Genomic DNA, 17023 nt, shown 5'->3' with positions numbered 1-17023 from the left:
CTTTGTTAAGTGGGGCAGGGGGAGAAGAAGCACAGTGCGCCAGGAGAAGACTCTATGGCAAGGGGAGGGTTTTCCAGTTGTCTCCACAATTGATAGGGCTTTCGGTTATGACAGGTAGAGGAAAAAGTGCGCCGCGCTAGGAGGCACTCTATGGTGGGGGAACTGAACTTCCGGTCAGCTCCAGAATTGAACAGGGGGCTTCCAGTTAGGACCTTTGTGGTTCTCGGTGCTTTCTTTTCTGTGGGAAATGGGTCCAAATGTCTCTTTGAGTGTTTAAGTTTGCCGACCCCTGCAATAGATAATCTTAAAATTAGGGTTCTAGGATGGCCAACCTGTAGAAATAGGAACACCAGCTGTGCTACCCAGGAAGGGAAGGGAGAAAGACAGAGAGGAAGAAAGGGAGAAAAAAGACAACCTATCTTCCAGCACTCTGTTCAAAATTCAAAGTTTTCCACTCTTTCTAGGAATTCTTTCTGGAATTTTACAAAAAAAAATTGTGAACCAAGTTATTGGTAGTGGAAAAGGGGGAAGGAAATGAAAGGGTAGCAGAAAGAGATAGATGACAATGTGCCAAAACACATTTTCATTGTTTTCATTGTTTCTGATTTTTATCATTCTTCTTAGCTGCCCAGGATTGTGTGCTACAAGTTCAGTGGCCATATTACCCTTCTAAATAAGCAGATGGATTTTCATCCACCTTTCCACTCATCAAGGCTGGGGATTTTAACCAATTGTGGAACTCCTTTGCTTACTTGAATATGTTACCCTACAGCAGCTCAAAAACAGATACTCCAGAATGGCTCTGACAGTACAGCTGCTCTTCTTAGCCCATGGAGGTCTTAAGGGACTACATCCAAAGCAACTGCAGTTGAAAGGTGTTTTTAAATGGGGCCTTCTATTACTTAAGTCTCTTTCAGCACTCTGCTTACGTTCAGGAGCATAATGTCTGACCAGGGATTTAGCTTTCCAAAAGACTTCTGTTCTCTCTTCTTCCTCTTATGTCAGATCTCTCTTGTCCCTAGAAATAAGCCAAGATCCAGCATTTCCTCAATCATGGACTATTTAGAGGAAGAAGGCAGTCCTTGTCCCAAAGGTGCTTTTTGGAAAGGCAGATGGACTTTGTTTTTTCCTTGAAGACGTTTCACTTCTCATCCAAGAAGCTTCTTCACTTCTGACAGAATGTGGAGAATGGAAGGATTTATATTCTTTGCAGTTAACTAGTCATTATTACTTAAAGCTCTCTTCTGAGAGTTGTTGAGGCCATTTGGAGTTTTATTTGTGCCCTCAGGATCACCTGAGCCCTGAAGGTCAGCTGCATAGTGCAAATGGCTGGGGAACCTTCTTGGTGAACAGCCATTTGCACCATCCACGTGACCCTGGGGACACAGATAAACCTCCAATTGGCCTCAATGACTCTCAGAAAGAGTACTAACGACCAGATGACTGCAAAGAATATAAATCCTTCCATTCTCCACCACTCAGTCAGAACTGAAGAAACTTCTTGGATGAGAAGTGAACCGTCTTCAAGAAAAAACAAAGTCCATCTGCCTTTTAAAAAAGCATCTTTGGGACAACCATGACTGAGAATCTCCGTAGACATTAAGCCAGGCCTTACTATGAACATAGTCCTTGCTTAAAATATTAGTAGATACAGATACAGATTAACCTCATTGGAAGGGACCTTGTACATCATCCAGTCCAACCCCCTGCCCAAGCAGGAGACCCTTCACAATGTCTGACAAATGGCAGTCCAGTCTCTTCTTGAAAGCCTCCAGTGATGAAGCTCTCACAACTTCCGAAAGCAACTTCTGTTCCATTGATTGATTGCTCTCACTGTCAAAAAATTTCTCCTTATATTTTTGGTTGAATCTCTCCTTGGTCAGTTTCCATCCATTATTCCTTGTCTGGCCTTCAGGGGCTTTGGGAAATAGCTTGACCCCCTCCTCTCTGTGGCAGCCACTCAAATATTGGAAGACTGCTATCATGTCTCCCCTGGTCCTTCTCTTCACTAGACTAGCCATGCCCAGTTCCTGCAACTGCTCTTCATATATTTTAGTCTCCCCTTATCATCCTGGTTGCTCTTTTCTGTACTATTTCTAGAGTCTCAACACCTTTTTTTATAGTGTGGTGACCAAAACGGGATGCATTAGTTAGTACCCACCCTCCTAAAATAATAACGAACTCTGGCGCAGGGAAATGGAAATACACCTGGATAAATGAATAAGGAGAATAACATTTCTTTCCCATAATTAGTCAACAGGTATCTCCGGGAAGCCCAGCCAAGATAATAAGCTGCTCCTGCTGTTTTACAGGAGCTGGTATTCAGGGCCAGCGTATCTTTCTTTGCTTCAGGCTGATTCAAGAATGCACTAAACTGTTTGGGGGAAGGTACATGCAGACAGAGGGTCGGTCTCCCAGTAGTAATTCTAAAATAGTACTAGCATCTGCTCTGAAACCATCCAGCGGCAGCAATTGAACCATCAGGACAGCCAGTCCTTCTGCTGGAGGGTTGCATTTTTGTTACAGAATATGGGAGGTTTGGTGAGAGGAAAAAAAACGAAGGCTTGAGTAACTTTGTATTAGCACTTTATTTATAAATGTACATAACACGGCACGTAGGTAGACAGTTCTGGTCTTTAAAACAGCATCGGTTCCCTCAAGGGGACACAGTGTATTTTTAGAGATATTCAAGACCTCCTCAACTTACATTTCTAACCTTTAGCTGGTGATTTTGTACAGGATGAAGGCTTTTCCCTCTCAAACCTCGATCCAAATAATTGGTGTTTTGCCATTGAGTAATCTACCAGTTAATATAGATCTTTAAAACTCATTCAAGAAAACCTTTTCTGGTTACCATGCTGACAGATAAATAAATAGAGTCTTTTATAAACTGAGATAAATAAACTTCTCTCCAGTTTGTCCAAATTATTGTGGTGGCAGGGGAAACAGAAGACAGCAGACAGATATTAAGAAAGAAGCGTAGACCCTTACTTTTGGTGACCACAGTTGTCCATGATGTGGATAAGGTTAGGGGAAATCAGGAGGTGGAGTTTGGCTATTCAATATCTATTTACCATTTGCCTTTTCATAACTTATTTATTTGAACATAATGTTTTTGCAGAGCATTAATAATAAGCATGTTGTGGATAAAGTCACTTTAACATTGAGCCGATGGCCACCTACATTGTTTTCTTGACAACAAAATTGACTTGTAAATTTTTCTTCCTTTTTTTTAAAAAAAAAAAATTGGCTTAGTCATTTCCTAGTCTTCTCTTACCTAGGTTCTCACTGTGTCCAATTCATAGAATACAAAAGAGTTAGACTGGTTCCCATATACCAAACAAAACAGGAAAAATCCTAAAAAGAGCTTCATAGTCATTATGGATAAGGCACTATCCATGTGATATTTTTTTTATAACCATGACCTGAAGGAAAGACCCTAAAACGATTCAATAACGGCATAAAATGACTTCTGGCAATTTTTGCTAATGCTGCTCAATGTGCACAGTGATTGGAAAATATGGTGGATAACAGACACAGTTGGAGAATTTGCTGAAAATTACCGTATATAAACAGGTTTCAACGCCTCTATGATTACGTACTGAAAGGAATTTCAGTCAGACATAAAAATTAAGGGGTTGTTATGTATCTGGAGCATGTCAATCGCATATTAGGGATGTTTAAGACCGTATTTCTCTCTTTTCTACAACTGGAGGTATTTCGTAGGTGTAACCAGGTCTAAGAAATAATTTGACATTGCTTTTTTTGCTTTTCTATAATGATCAGCTCAATATGACATCTTGCATGGGTAGTGTCTGCAACTTAGTTTGTTTCAGAGGGGAGGAAAAAGCAACATGGGAAATCAGACTGCGAATGTAGATTTTTACTGATTCCTCAAAAGAACATAAACTCACAAAGGGTACCAGCTTCTAGCAAACTTGTTCTGATTTCAAAAAGTTAAAGGGCATCACACTTAATGAGCATTTGAAGCCAACACTCTGGAAGACAGGCTTAAGACACAGAAGGATCTTGACGGGCTTGAACATTGGACACTATCCAACAATATGAACAATGGTGAAAAAAGTAAGGTTCTACATTTAGGCAAGAAAAACAAAATGCACAGGTACAGTATAGGTGGTTCCTCGCTCAATAGTAGAAACTGTGAGAGGGATCTTGGAGTCCTAGTGGACAATCACTTAAATATGAGCCAGCAGTGAGCAGCAACTGCGAAAAAAGCCAACACAGTTCTAGGCTGCATAAACAGAGGAATAGAATCAAGATCCCGTGAAGTGTTAATACCACTTTATAATGCCTTGGTAAGGCCACACATGGAATACTGCATTCAGTTTTGGTGGCCATGATGTAAAAAAGATGTGGAGATTCTAGAAAGAGTGCAGAGAAGAGCAACCAAGAGGATTAGGAGTCTGGAGACTAAAACATATAAAGAACAGTTGCAGGAACTGGGTATGTCTAGTTTAATGAAAAGAAGGACTAGGGGAGACATGATAGCAGTGTTCCAGTATCTCAGGGGCTGCCACAAGAAGAGGGAGGGAGTCAAACTATTCTCTGGTGACTGAGGGCAAGAAGATGCAATGGATAATCAAGGAGAGAAGCAACTTAGAACTGAGAAGAAATTTCCTGACAGTTAGAACAATTGATCAGTGGAACAACTTGCCTCCAGAAGTTGTGGATGCTCCAACACTGGAAGTTTTTAAGAAGATGTTGGATAACCATTTGAATTGAATGGGTTTATTTATAGGCCGTCCTTTTCCCTGAGGGGACTCAGGGCGGCTAACAACTCATAGGACTCATTTGTCTGAAGTGTTGTTTAGGGCGTCCTGCCTAGGCAGGGGGTTGGACTAGAAGACCTCCAAGGTCCCTTCCAACTCTGTTATTCTATTCTGAAAGGGTTCCATCCATGTATTTACTGGGAGATGAGCTTGAATAAGAATGGCTTTGAACTCTAATCAGGGCATAAACGCTTCTTAGCAACCTTTCCCCTCCATATCTACCTGACATTGCTGCCATAGCAATTTATAGCTCCTTCCAGAGCAGTGTTCCTCCACCTTGGCAACATTAAGACGCATGGACTTCCACTCCCAGACTTTCCCAGCCAGCATACTGCATGCACTGCTCTACAGCCATCCAGCCGTCTGTCTTTCTACCAAAATGACAATAATCCTATCTGCTTCAGTGACGGCTGGGTAATACTCCGAGCCACTAGTGCAGAAATCAGCCTCACACGCAGCCCGTAAATAAGGCCGCCTGAAGTCATCCTTCACTGCTGTGGAAATGCTCTGGCACGCTTCACTGCCTATTTGGTTGCTGACCCAGTCAGAGGATGGAGCTAACCCTGACCTGCAAAGGGAAAAACAACGCCAGGCCCTGCCAAATGTGTGTTGTTCGCTGTTACTATTCAATGCATCACAAGCTTTATGTTGCTTTGGTTAACATGGGATTGCTCAGCCATACTTTTTTTTAAACTTTGATTTGCTCTGAGGACTTGTGCAAGAGTACTATGGCTCTCTCTGTGCAACACTCCTGGGTTGAGTTCAGTAGAGCTGCTGTTCCTAGGACTATATGTGCAATGGTCTTCAGCTGCACAAGTGCCCTCATAGTGATGCTGGTGCATTGTTTTGCCTGTTCATTTTGTATCTGATATGACCGAGTGCCACAGAGATGACTGTTGTTACCAGCAAGCCGATTCTAATTCTGGAAGTCTAACTTTAGTATGTTTCTTCATTTTATATATTCTTAGGCTATTTCCAGATGTTGCCAGCTGTAATATCAGAACTGGGTTCTCTTTTATCACTCATTGCTGCCACTACTGTCCTTCTACTGCACTAAACAAGGGGGGACTTGCTTGTTATCAATCACTCCCTCCTGCTGTGGCCTGCAACTTCTATTGTCAGACAAAATAATTTTGAACATGGGTTTCATGGAAAACTAGATCAGTTTTTTGAAGTAACCTGATGGTCAGTGTTAAATATAGATGAAAGAGCAGGAGCCTAAGGAGAGTTCCTTCTACTTCGCTCTCCCCCCCCCCCCCGCCTTAGTTCTGTCACTGGTGAATCAGAATTTAGCAGATGACTAAATCTGCTATTCCAAATGTCTGTTAAAAGTTCCATATTAGAAGAGAGATTTGTAGTTAGCAATAGCAATAGCAGTTAGACTTATATACCGCTTCATAGGGCTTTCAGCCCTCTCTAAGCGGTTTACAGAGTCAGCATATTGCCCCCAACAATCCGGGTCCTCATTTTACCCACCTCGGAAGGATGGAAGGCTGAGTCAACCTTGAGCCGGTGAGATTTGAACAGCCGAACTGCAGAACTGCAGTCAGCTGAAGTAGCCTGCAATGCTGCACTCTAACCACTGCGCCACCTCGGCTCTTAGTTGTTTTTCAGCAGGCAAATCAAGCTGACTGACTGGGAAATGAAACCAGTCAGTCATTTATCAATTGTAGAGAGTAAGGAAGAGGACCTTTGCAAAAAAAATATACATGCAGAAACTGTTAGCAAGGCTAAAAGGGGGTAGAACATTTTTTTAAGTCCAGAAAGAGATAACATTTGGAAGTGGCTCAGGCATACACCTCTCTAAATCACTGGGGGAGTATAAAAAGGGGGAGAAGGCACAGATTTGCAAGAATCTGCTATTATAGCCAATCTCAATAAAGTAGTTTTACCTAATGGGGCGGACATAATCCCTCCTTTAACTGGCAGCAGTAACAAAAGGCAGCTTTTAGTTTGCTGAACTCCTTATAGATCGACCACAAGGGCAGCAACATTTATGCCAACATATTTTTCAACTGGATCAAATTAGTGGATAATACTAATTTGGACACAAGCCCTTGACCTAGGGGAAATAACTTCTTGGGTGTTTTCAGATATATAGATATGTATTTGTGTGAGCTCAGGAGAGAAATAAGTTAGAGAGAGCTCTGGCCCAAAGAATTTATGACACAAGTCATACAGAATTCACTGGCATCAACAATTTTATAGCAGCTATCAAAAATACATTCCCGCTAAGAGGTTTTTGCCCAGTTCTCAACTGAAGTGTACTCAACTCGAGTTGGCTGTATGTTAAAATGAGGCAAGGCATCCATCACATGGTTGTGCTATCATTGTGACCTTTTTTTGACATGCATCTCCATAGACACTCCTGGTCAATTTCATTTTTCCAGAAAGGTTGCCCATTAATTTAAAAAAAAAATAGTGGGTCAACTTGTTACAAACAGCCATGGAAAGTGATGGGTGCAGCACTGCAAACATTGTGTATACTACTAAAACTCCATGATCTACCCAGAATCTGTTGGGGTTAAGCAGCAAATAATATCCAATCAATCAATCAAAAGAACCTTGCCAATTAAGTAATGATTTTAAATCAGTGTTTCTCAACCTTGGTAGCTTGTAGATGTGTGGACCTTAACTCCCCAAATTCTCCATGCTGGCTATCCACACATCTTCAAGCTGTCAAGATTGAGAAACACTGTTCTAAACAGTACCATGTAACTGTTAGTGAAAAGGAGACAGCAAAGGGAACGAGATTATGTCTTATAACCTTTCCCCAGAGGCAAGATTTTTAGTCCAGTTATGTGGTGGATTTCCTTGTCATTAGAAATCAAATGTTTAGTTATTAGAGAGAAAGGCCTACCTGGGGTGACATCAATTTGGATGTCCAGGGCATATCCTGGCCTTAAAACCACCCTAATGTTCTGAAACAGAACAACAGTTGAGTAAACTGGCTTTATCATTTACTTCTATTTCGTCATGTTATTCATGGCCCCTCTGGGAATGTCCAAGAGGGCCTTGTTTACACCCCTTCATCCCCTCCAATTCCACTTGAAAATGGTCAGGATGGGCCTGAATGGATTGTCATCCTGTAGCACTCACAGAGAAATTGACAGGCAACGAAGCTGCTCTCTCTCCCTGCCACCTGAGCCCAGAGAATGGCAGGCCTTAACCAGAAACTGATTGCCTCCCATCACTCCCTGTTGCTTTCTCCCCTTAAACAAAATAAATCACGGTGAATCCCTTACATTTTTACTGGCCATGGTGGCAAAGCGCCACATCCTTTAAACGTCACCGTGGGGCTAAGTGCAAGAGGCAGGATATGTGAAACTCTCTCCCACCCCACATTCTTAACAGCGCCGAATGTCCATTGGAACGCCTGGCAGCAAAACATGACCACTCCTAAGCAGGTTTCTCTTGTTGGAGGAGAGATGATAACAGTCACACAGATGTGCTGGGAAACATCGGAATGGCAACTGTCCAGCTGCAGTGTCAGGTGATCATCAAAGATCTGGACTTCCATCTGGAAGCGTCCCAAGTTACAGATGTGCTTGTTTTCATTACAAATGGGAAAGAAGGCTATGCGTTGTCTTCATTAATTCATTGTCGTCCCCATTAAGCACAACATATTTTGGGTACAGCCCTTACTCAGAAGCTAAGATCTGGTATATCAGTCCAGCACAAATAAAGCCTCCTAACAATAAAGTGTAGACAATTAAGAAATAAGCCAAAGCTCGTTGGAGTTCTTGAAGAATGTCAGCTACCAGCCTTGTGAGCTTCTTCTTTCCAGGCATATCTCTTGGTGCAGATACCTCCAAAGAGCTGTGGAGCTTGAGGCCTTCAGGCATCCGTGGCAGGAGGGCCGGGGGGATGAATTTTGAGATCACAGGAAGCCAGAGACTATGCTTTCCCTTCACTCAGTTTCCATCGTCTCTGGCGTGGGATCTTCCTGCGTACATACAGGGGGAAAAAATGATGTTTTATTTCAGCCCTTCTCTGTCTTCTCCAGAATGGTGAGCAGACGATATGGAAGAACAAGTGAGAGAATATGATTGCCTTCTTTAAAAAAACAACAACAACAACAACTTCCCAACTTTCTCAATATTTTTCATGATATAAAGAAAATGAATGTTTTTGTAAAAAAAAAAATGAGTGTCTGATAAAAGAGAAAGTTGATATGACAGTCCACTGATGGGCTTTCTTACAACCTGAAATAAGTGAAAGCAATCCATGTTACTGTTCAAAAGCTCCTCTCTCCTGTAAGAACATTAAGCTCATAATCTAAGCTTAGCTGCATTGCAAAGACTGGGAAAATCTTGATCTCTTATTTAAACTGAACTAAATTCCATTGTCTATTTCCACAACAAAGATACTTCTGCTATCCAGAAATTTAGTCTCCAGAGATTCTCCCCTCTGACTTCCATTTATGAGGGACGGCTGACATCAACCTTATCTGTTTACTAAGAGAATGCATGACCTTTTGGGCTATTGTTTCAGAGATATTTCCTTCCCAGATTCCTCAACGCGGGTCAACAACAGCATACTATCTAATGTACTGGAAAAGTTGTTAAAAATTCAGGGAGATATTCAGAGGTGTGTCTGTCCTGAAAATAGCCCCTGTTGATCTGTATAGCACAGTCAAACAACAGAAGTTGGCCATAGAAAATGTTTGGGGATATTTTATAACATTTGCAAAATTTCAACTCTGTGGGAGTCTTTTGTGTCCCAGATTTTGGATGCGTTAGCTCATTTGAGGTACCTTGGTTGAAAAAAAATCTTGCCCAATGATGCATCATTTCAGGTTACAAATATGAGAATTTTAGTGGGCATATAGACTGCTAGGTTTTCATATCGCCATAGTCAGTGGTTGGATTCAGTCGGTTCGCGCTGGTTCAGATGAACCGATTGTTAAATTATAACACCACCACCCCCGCTATCAAAGTGGATCCTAGGCGATGTGCTGCAATAGAAGCGGGAAATGGAGCGGCCAGCACGAGGGAAGGAGGCTGCTTTCCCTCTTTCTTCTTCCCTCATGCCAGCTGCTCCGTTTCTCGTTTCTCCATTGCAGCGCAGCACCCAGGATCCACTTTGATAGCGGAGGGGGCGGAGGTAATTTAACAACTGGTTCACTCATGGTCAGGTTGGTCGTTGGGGGTGGCTCATCCCGCATGTGCAGCAGAGCGGGAGGGCGGGGATGGGCCACACCTCCCATGACAGCCCATCTGACCCTGGGCGAACCAGTTGTTAAATTATTTGAATCCCACCACTGACCATATTCAATAAAAACATTAACATTAACATAAATATACAATTCATAAAACAAACTGCAAAACAATGAATTTATATTAACCACAGTCTATCCCAATCCATGATCCTCCAAATGTTATCCAAAAAGTTCAGTTTAAACCAATTTCCATGGAGTTGTCAGGATAGATATCAATCTGGTCTCTGGGTGGGTAGAAACTATTCCATAATACAGGAGCCAAACACCCCAGCATTTCCAAAATTGAGAAACCATCCAAGAAGAATGTCCTCGATGGGTTAATTCTACTGGATTAAGGGAGCCGAGGTGGTGCAGTGGTTACGGTGTAGTACTGAAGGCCACTACAGCTGACTGTTATTTGCAGTTCAGCGGTTCTAATCTCACCGGCTCAAGGTTAACTCAGCCTTCCATCCTTCCGAGGTAGGTGAAATGAGGACCCAGACTGTGGGGGCGATATGCTGACTCTGTAAACCGCTTAGAGAGGGCTGAAAGCCTATAAGTCTAACTGCTAACTGCTACTGGATGAGTCCTTTGAAGAAAAAGCAATTTCATATTTTAATAGCACCAAAAAGCTTATTCACGAATTGACATTTGATTTAAATTATCTCTCTGTATCCAATTTTGGGCCTGGCCCTAGCTACTTTTGGAACTTATCCTCTAGGGCTCAAACCCCATATCTAGTCCCAAATTCAAAAAAAAAAAAAAGCTGCATAGATGTACAATTATCTCCATCTTTATTAATATAATAGTTGTTTGGTTTGTCTCTTCATCTTGTTCCAACTTTTTCTACTGGAAAATGGTTGTTTATGAAAACAGTTTTGAGTAACAAGTTGATTTTATATTTAAAATGGGGGTGGGGTGAGGATCAAGTACAATTTGGTTCTTTATTTCTGAAACCTGTAGGAGAATTTTAGATGTCCCTTGAAATCATTTCTGCACTTCAAATGATATCCTAATTTGAATACATATAGCCAATGTGCACTTTTTTGTTGAGGCCTCAGATACAGACTTTTATAAGATGATTGGATGACACTAGCAATGCAGTCTATAAATTTTACAGAGATAATGCACAGTTTTCCTGTCTGGAAGCTTGTCACAACTATATTTAAAAGTGTTATGTCTTGAATGCCAACAAAACACTCTTTTCTTACTATTCACTACTATTCAACCATTTGGTTGGTCTTTGAGTTGTTGTAATGAAATGACTGCCCTGATACAGATTTGAAGTTCTCTTTTTGTTAAAGCTATTGTGACTACAGTATCTTCTTTTTTATGGTTTAGTCATGATAATGCTTTTATTTAAGCTTGCATATCTAGTACCCAAGCCCACTTCCTTCTATCTACAGATCGTATATAAAAACAATAATATAGAGAATATATTCTCAATAATATAGAGAATTAGAGATATTACTTTAAGCCACCAGGATGCACAAATAAGAAAGACTGATGCTGCTCCATCTTTTTTTTAAACAGCACTTTTTCCCTAAAAGGATGCATGCCCATGTCCAGTTTAAAGAAATCTAAAGTAAAGATAGAAATAGTCAGAAAGGCAAGGAGAACAAAAGCAGGACATTCTGGATTACTCTGTTATATCCATTTATTTACTTTTAAAACCCTCATTCTCTTCTTTAAAACAAACCATTCCCAGGATTGCTTACAGCAGAGTAAGTTAAAAAAATAAATAAAGGTTAAGATTAGTTGTTGAAAATGAAACCGAGGAAGCATAAACAGCAGGCACTGAGTAAAAGTTTCACTGAAGGATAGAAATATAAGAGATGATATCAACATATTAAAATGTTTAATAGAACAAAAAATGCCTTTATTCTATGATACATATGGGAAATGGTCTGAAAGCGAATGAAATGTATCAGAGACAAGGTGGGTTTTTTTTCCCCATTTAGGGAACAAATATCAGATGCACAGGTACACAAGGCTTGGCTTATAATGAGATTTGTCAAAACCAGAATCGATTGCAAACTGAATGTGAGCTGGCAATATGAGGCAGTTGCAAAAAAAAAAAAAAAGGTAAATACAATTGGAGGCGGCATCAACAAAAATATAATTTCCAAACATTAGAAATATAATTGCTTTGCACAGACCCCCCACTCCCCCTTTGAGCACTCCAGTTCTGGGCAGCCTACTTTTTTTAAAAAAAATATCAGAGAAATCAGAACAGGTTTGGGGTAGAGCAATAAGAACGATCTGGAAAAGATGTTCTCTCAAGAGAAATTGCCAGAACTGTTGGGTATGCCTGACTGGGGGGGAGGGGGGTAGATCTTTACAGCTCTGGACGGTAAGCCATCCAGAGTCACTTTATTGGGGAGATGAGTGGCATATAAATTTAATAAATAAATAAAAATAAAAAAGATGGGAATACGCTAGCAATCTTCAAGCACCTGGAAGGATGCCACCTAGAAGGTCAAGACCTGTTCTTCATCATTCCAGGACAAAATAATGGATTTAAGTTACAAGAAGATTATGGTACAATACTACACAAAAATTCAAAATATCAGAGCAGTTTTGACCATGGAAACAAGAATCAAGATAGGTAGTGGGATCCCTTTTATTAGAGGCATTCTACTGAAGCCAAGTGACTATCTATTTGGTCAATGTTTTAATGTGGATTCCTGCAAAAGTAGGTGGTTGGACTTGATGCCCTGGATCAATATTTCTCGACCTTGCCAACTTGACGATATGTGGGCTTCAACTTGGCATGCTCGCTGGGGAATTCTGGGACCTGAAGGCTACACATCTTTAAGCTGCCAGGGTTGAGAAACATTGCAAGATTACTCCTTCCAAGCAGAGGATTCCAGAGGTTCATTCCAGAGCCAAGTGGCTACCACTGAAAAGGCCATTCCTAGATTGCACACTTTAATTTTTAAACACCATTAGTCAGCATTTTTAATGTGCATCTTTGTTTTTATTCATTGTAAATATCAGCAAACTCTAAGTAATCACATGTAATTAAGCAGGTACAAAAAATAGGCATGGAATCTATCTGCTGCTTCAGGATAGTGGATTTCCTGATGGTGCTCCAACCATACCATTCTGGGAAGCTTGTACAGTCATCTATTTGGAGACTGTGCGTCCTTCTTCTCCAGCCTACCATTGCACCGCCCCTTTAAAAAGTTAAATGAGAATAAGCACAAAAAAATAGCAAATGTTTACATATACTGCACTGCCAACATACCCTCCTTTCAATTACATGGGGTGAGGTTATGGCATAATTGGTATGAGAACAGCCAGGCTGCTTCTGACAATGGTCCATTCAGTCTGCTAGGAAAACCCACATCCAGGAAATTATGGTGATGTCCCTTTCTCACGGTTGCTTCCTAGCAAACAGCATCTAAAAATGCACAGCTTTTGGACAGGAAGGATCCATCTGGATTGCAGATCCCTCCTTTCATTTCCCTTTAAGTTTGGTTCTGCCCACGTAACTGAGTTAAATAGGAAAGATGAATTTGGAAGTATCTCCGAAGGCCCTTTGACCTGCACAAATCGGACAAACAAAAATAATACACAGACACCCCACCCCCAAAGAGGAAGCCCGACAAGAGGTCTTTAATGAACGTTCGAGCCTTTCGCTTACCTTTGCTTGCTCCTGAACTTTGGCCACTTGCATCCAAAGATCTCCTCCTTCAGATCCCGCGTTGGGAACACCGGAGGTCCCTTCCCATTCTCAGCGTTTCCAAGCCTCCCCTGGGCAATTAGGTAGGATGCTCTCCTCGGCTGGCTGCAAATGATCCGCTCTGCCGTGCAACAATGGGGCTGGGTGTGTGTTCAAGGAGGGAGCCAGACAAAAGGTGGTGGATCCGAGCCACGGGATGCAATTGTGTAGCTCCCAGATTCCGAGGGCGGAAAAAAAAGGAGGTGGTGATTTACTGGCTTCTTCTGAATGCTGCTTCTTTCATCTGCCATTCCCCCATTCCCTTTCCAGAGGAGCTAACTGCTCTTGCCGCTGTTGCTTGGAGACTCTGCTACAGCATTGCCTGCCCGATGCACCTCCTCTCCTGTTTATCTCCAGAGTCCAGCGTGATCGATGCCCCAAAGAGAAAAGGGCTGCCTGCTTTAACAAATGCTACAGCTTTATGTCGGACTGCTGGCTTGGCTTTGGGTGAGATGATAATCTGAAGCCTGGATCAGGAGAGGGCAGATAATGCACTGACTGAGTACTCCACACTGATCCCATGGCTTTCTTCTAATCTCTCCTAAACACCACAGGCAGCAGTAGCGGCCCTTGCTAAGATCTAGGATGAGGCACAGCTTCCATAATGCTGGTTTCCAAGGTTCACCTGTCTGGAAACACGCATATTTTTTTCAGCACATTTATGGACCTCATCCATTTTTAAGGCAACGGCAAATATGTTTCAAAGTGCAAAAGTTGTGAGGATTTGGAAAGGGAAGGTGAGGGCAACCAATCAGAACCGGGCACAGCTGGCTTCTAAACCACCAGCCAATCAGAAGGCTAGAAGGAGAGCTATCTTGTATATTATTTCATTTCCCCAAGGCATGCTAGGGCTAAAGGCAGCCCAAGAGGAAAGACCTCAGGCATAGAATTAAAATATATGGAAATGACTTTTTAAAAATAAGGTGCAGCAGGGCCAAATTAGAATAAAGGCCCTTAAGACAAAGATATTTTGTTTAGACCTGCTAAAGCATAATATTATGAACATGATGGTGTGCCTTAAGACTGGAGCTTTTCTTAATTATTTCTGGTTGTAAAGAAAAAAAATCCAAGGACGTGGGCTAGTCAATGTTACTTTCTCTTTTTTAAAAAAAGAAAAAAGCATATAAAACAACACAATCACGTTAGTGAAGCTCCAGAAATATTTAATAATGTGGTTCCTACCAGAATGGACTTGATCTGACACGGTTGGCATGCTCCATGCTCCTTCTATTAAAGAATGCTATCTATCAGGATCCAGAAAGTATGCTTTCTCTGATGCAGCACCTGCCTTCTGGAAGAAAGTTCCCCCTGAGCTCTGATTGGTACCCCCTGTTGGCACTCTGAAGCAGGGGTCTCTAACCTTGGCAACTTTAAGCCTGGAGGATTTCCAACTCCCAGCTTTGCTGGCTGGGGAATTCTGGGAGTTGAAGTCTGCCAGGCTTAAAGTTGCCAAGGTTGGAGACCCCTGCTCTGAAGAGCCATAAAGACCAGGCTGTTCTCCCAAGCTCTGGGCTATCATGATTTCTGCCCTTTGTCAATTGCTAGTGGGATCTTCCGGGGTTTGCTGGGTTTACAGTTTCCTCTTGTAGGAAGTTAGCACCCACCGCTCTCCTAGAAGAATGAAATATCCTGGGAAATATTGAAAAGGCAGAATATTATATTTCCCTGGATAAGAAATGGAGAAACATGTTTTAGGCAGGAAACAGACTCACTCGTAATAGCCCCTACCTTTGTCAATGGGCCATTAAAATGCCTGAACCAGTCTATTCTACTTATCAAAGATCTCCCCCTTCAGCTCCAGGGTGATGGGATTAAGGCATGATAGTATTAGCCCTTTACCCATCTCACCACAGGGCCCCTGGGAAGAAGCAATAATCAACCACACTTGGACTCAAAACACAGCCTAGAGATTTGCCCCTGCAAGGCCGCATGGGAGTCTGACAACCAATCAGAATACATTTCTTACACAGGACCAGGAAACAGAGAGGTGGAGGCCGAACAGAGAGTATAAAAAACTCAGGAACTCTCAGCAAGCCTCTTCTTTTTCTTTTTCTCCTTCACCCAACATTTTGAAGCATGTGATCATCTTTTCCCCCAGGACCTCAAACCCCGTGGTCCTGTCCACCATTAAAATCATCTTTCCAAGCAGCTGCCACGTTTCCAGTGTCTTTCTCCCCACTTGGAACTGAACCCAGAAGGACATTTCTTCCAACACTCTCCTTTTGATTTTGTTGTTCTTTATCTTTATTATATGGGTTTTATATTGTTTTGGTGTATTGTGAGCTGCCCAGGGCTGTTTGGAGTCGAGCAGCATCAAATGGAATGACATAATAAATAAATAATAAGTATCTTATTATACACTCAAATGATCTTCACACATAAGCAGCACACATTTCTCACTGCTACTTTTTTCAAAACCTTTCAGGCATAATTACAGAGGGAGGCACACATGCTCCAACAATTATTCACAGATTTCTTGTCCTAATGAGAAAGTACATAATTCAATGCCCCTGGGGGGATAGGTAGGATATAAATACATATTATTGTTTCAAAACTCTGAGACATACAGTAGGTTGTTAATCTGCCAATGTTGTTTGTCCTATTGCATCCTCTGATGTTTCTTCAGGTACTGTCTTTGCAGTATCTTCTGATGCTTTCTATCATTTATTTCCCATAAGAAATAAACATTTCGGCAGGTGAACCATACAGTGACAGAATGCACCTTTTGTACCTTCTGGATGGAACATAAGAAAAAGTAAAGTAATGATCTCTGCTTTCCAGATCTCGTGAGTCTAAATTAGTGGAGCACCAAAACTACCTAAATTTGATCATTGGGTAAAAAATATTTTGATTACTTCAAACATGGACTTACACAGAGAAAACAGATGTTTTCACTGGAAATGCTTTTTTTTTAAAAAGGTTTTTTACTTTTTGTTCTCTGTATACAATTATAGATATACATTCACAGTTATTATTCTTTTTTACATTCGTCTTTCTTATACATTTGTCATTTCATTTACAGGGTTATAACATACAGTTTGGGTTGCTTTGTTTACCATCCCTCACCTGTTTTGACACCACCTTCTTTTCCCTTTCTTTTCTCCCTCCCTCCCTTCTTTACTTTCTTCCTTCCTCTCTCCTTTCCCTTCCTTCTTCCCTTACCTCTCCCCTACTCTTCTCTTCCCCTTCCCTTTCCTACCCTCTCTCCTTCTCCCTTCCATCTTCCTCTTCTTACTTCCATCTTCCTTCCCTCCTCTTCCTCTTATCTCCTCTCCTCCTCTCTTCCTTTCTTTTTCTATTGTTGTA

At 41.6% G+C, this 17023-nt stretch overlaps 1 long non-coding RNA gene across 1 annotated transcript; it reads right to left on the bottom strand.

Moving 5' to 3' along the window:
- Positions 1–8325: 8325 nt before the first annotated feature.
- Positions 8326–14266, bottom strand: LOC148044857 (uncharacterized). Its single transcript, XR_015696868.1, has 3 exons — positions 13640–14266; positions 13095–13169; positions 8326–8736 (listed from the first exon to the last, which is right to left on the bottom strand). It is a non-coding gene; the product is annotated as an uncharacterized LOC148044857 (long non-coding RNA).
- Positions 14267–17023: the final 2757 nt, after the last annotated feature.

Source organism: Thamnophis sirtalis, unplaced genomic scaffold (assembly GCF_051295495.1).
Source record: "Thamnophis sirtalis isolate CommonGarterSnake01/CBP01778 unplaced genomic scaffold, rThaSir2_p1.2 scaffold_6, whole genome shotgun sequence".
NCBI lineage: Eukaryota > Metazoa > Chordata > Lepidosauria > Squamata > Natricidae > Thamnophis > Thamnophis sirtalis.
This window is presented reverse-complemented; position numbering and strand designations above follow the sequence as displayed.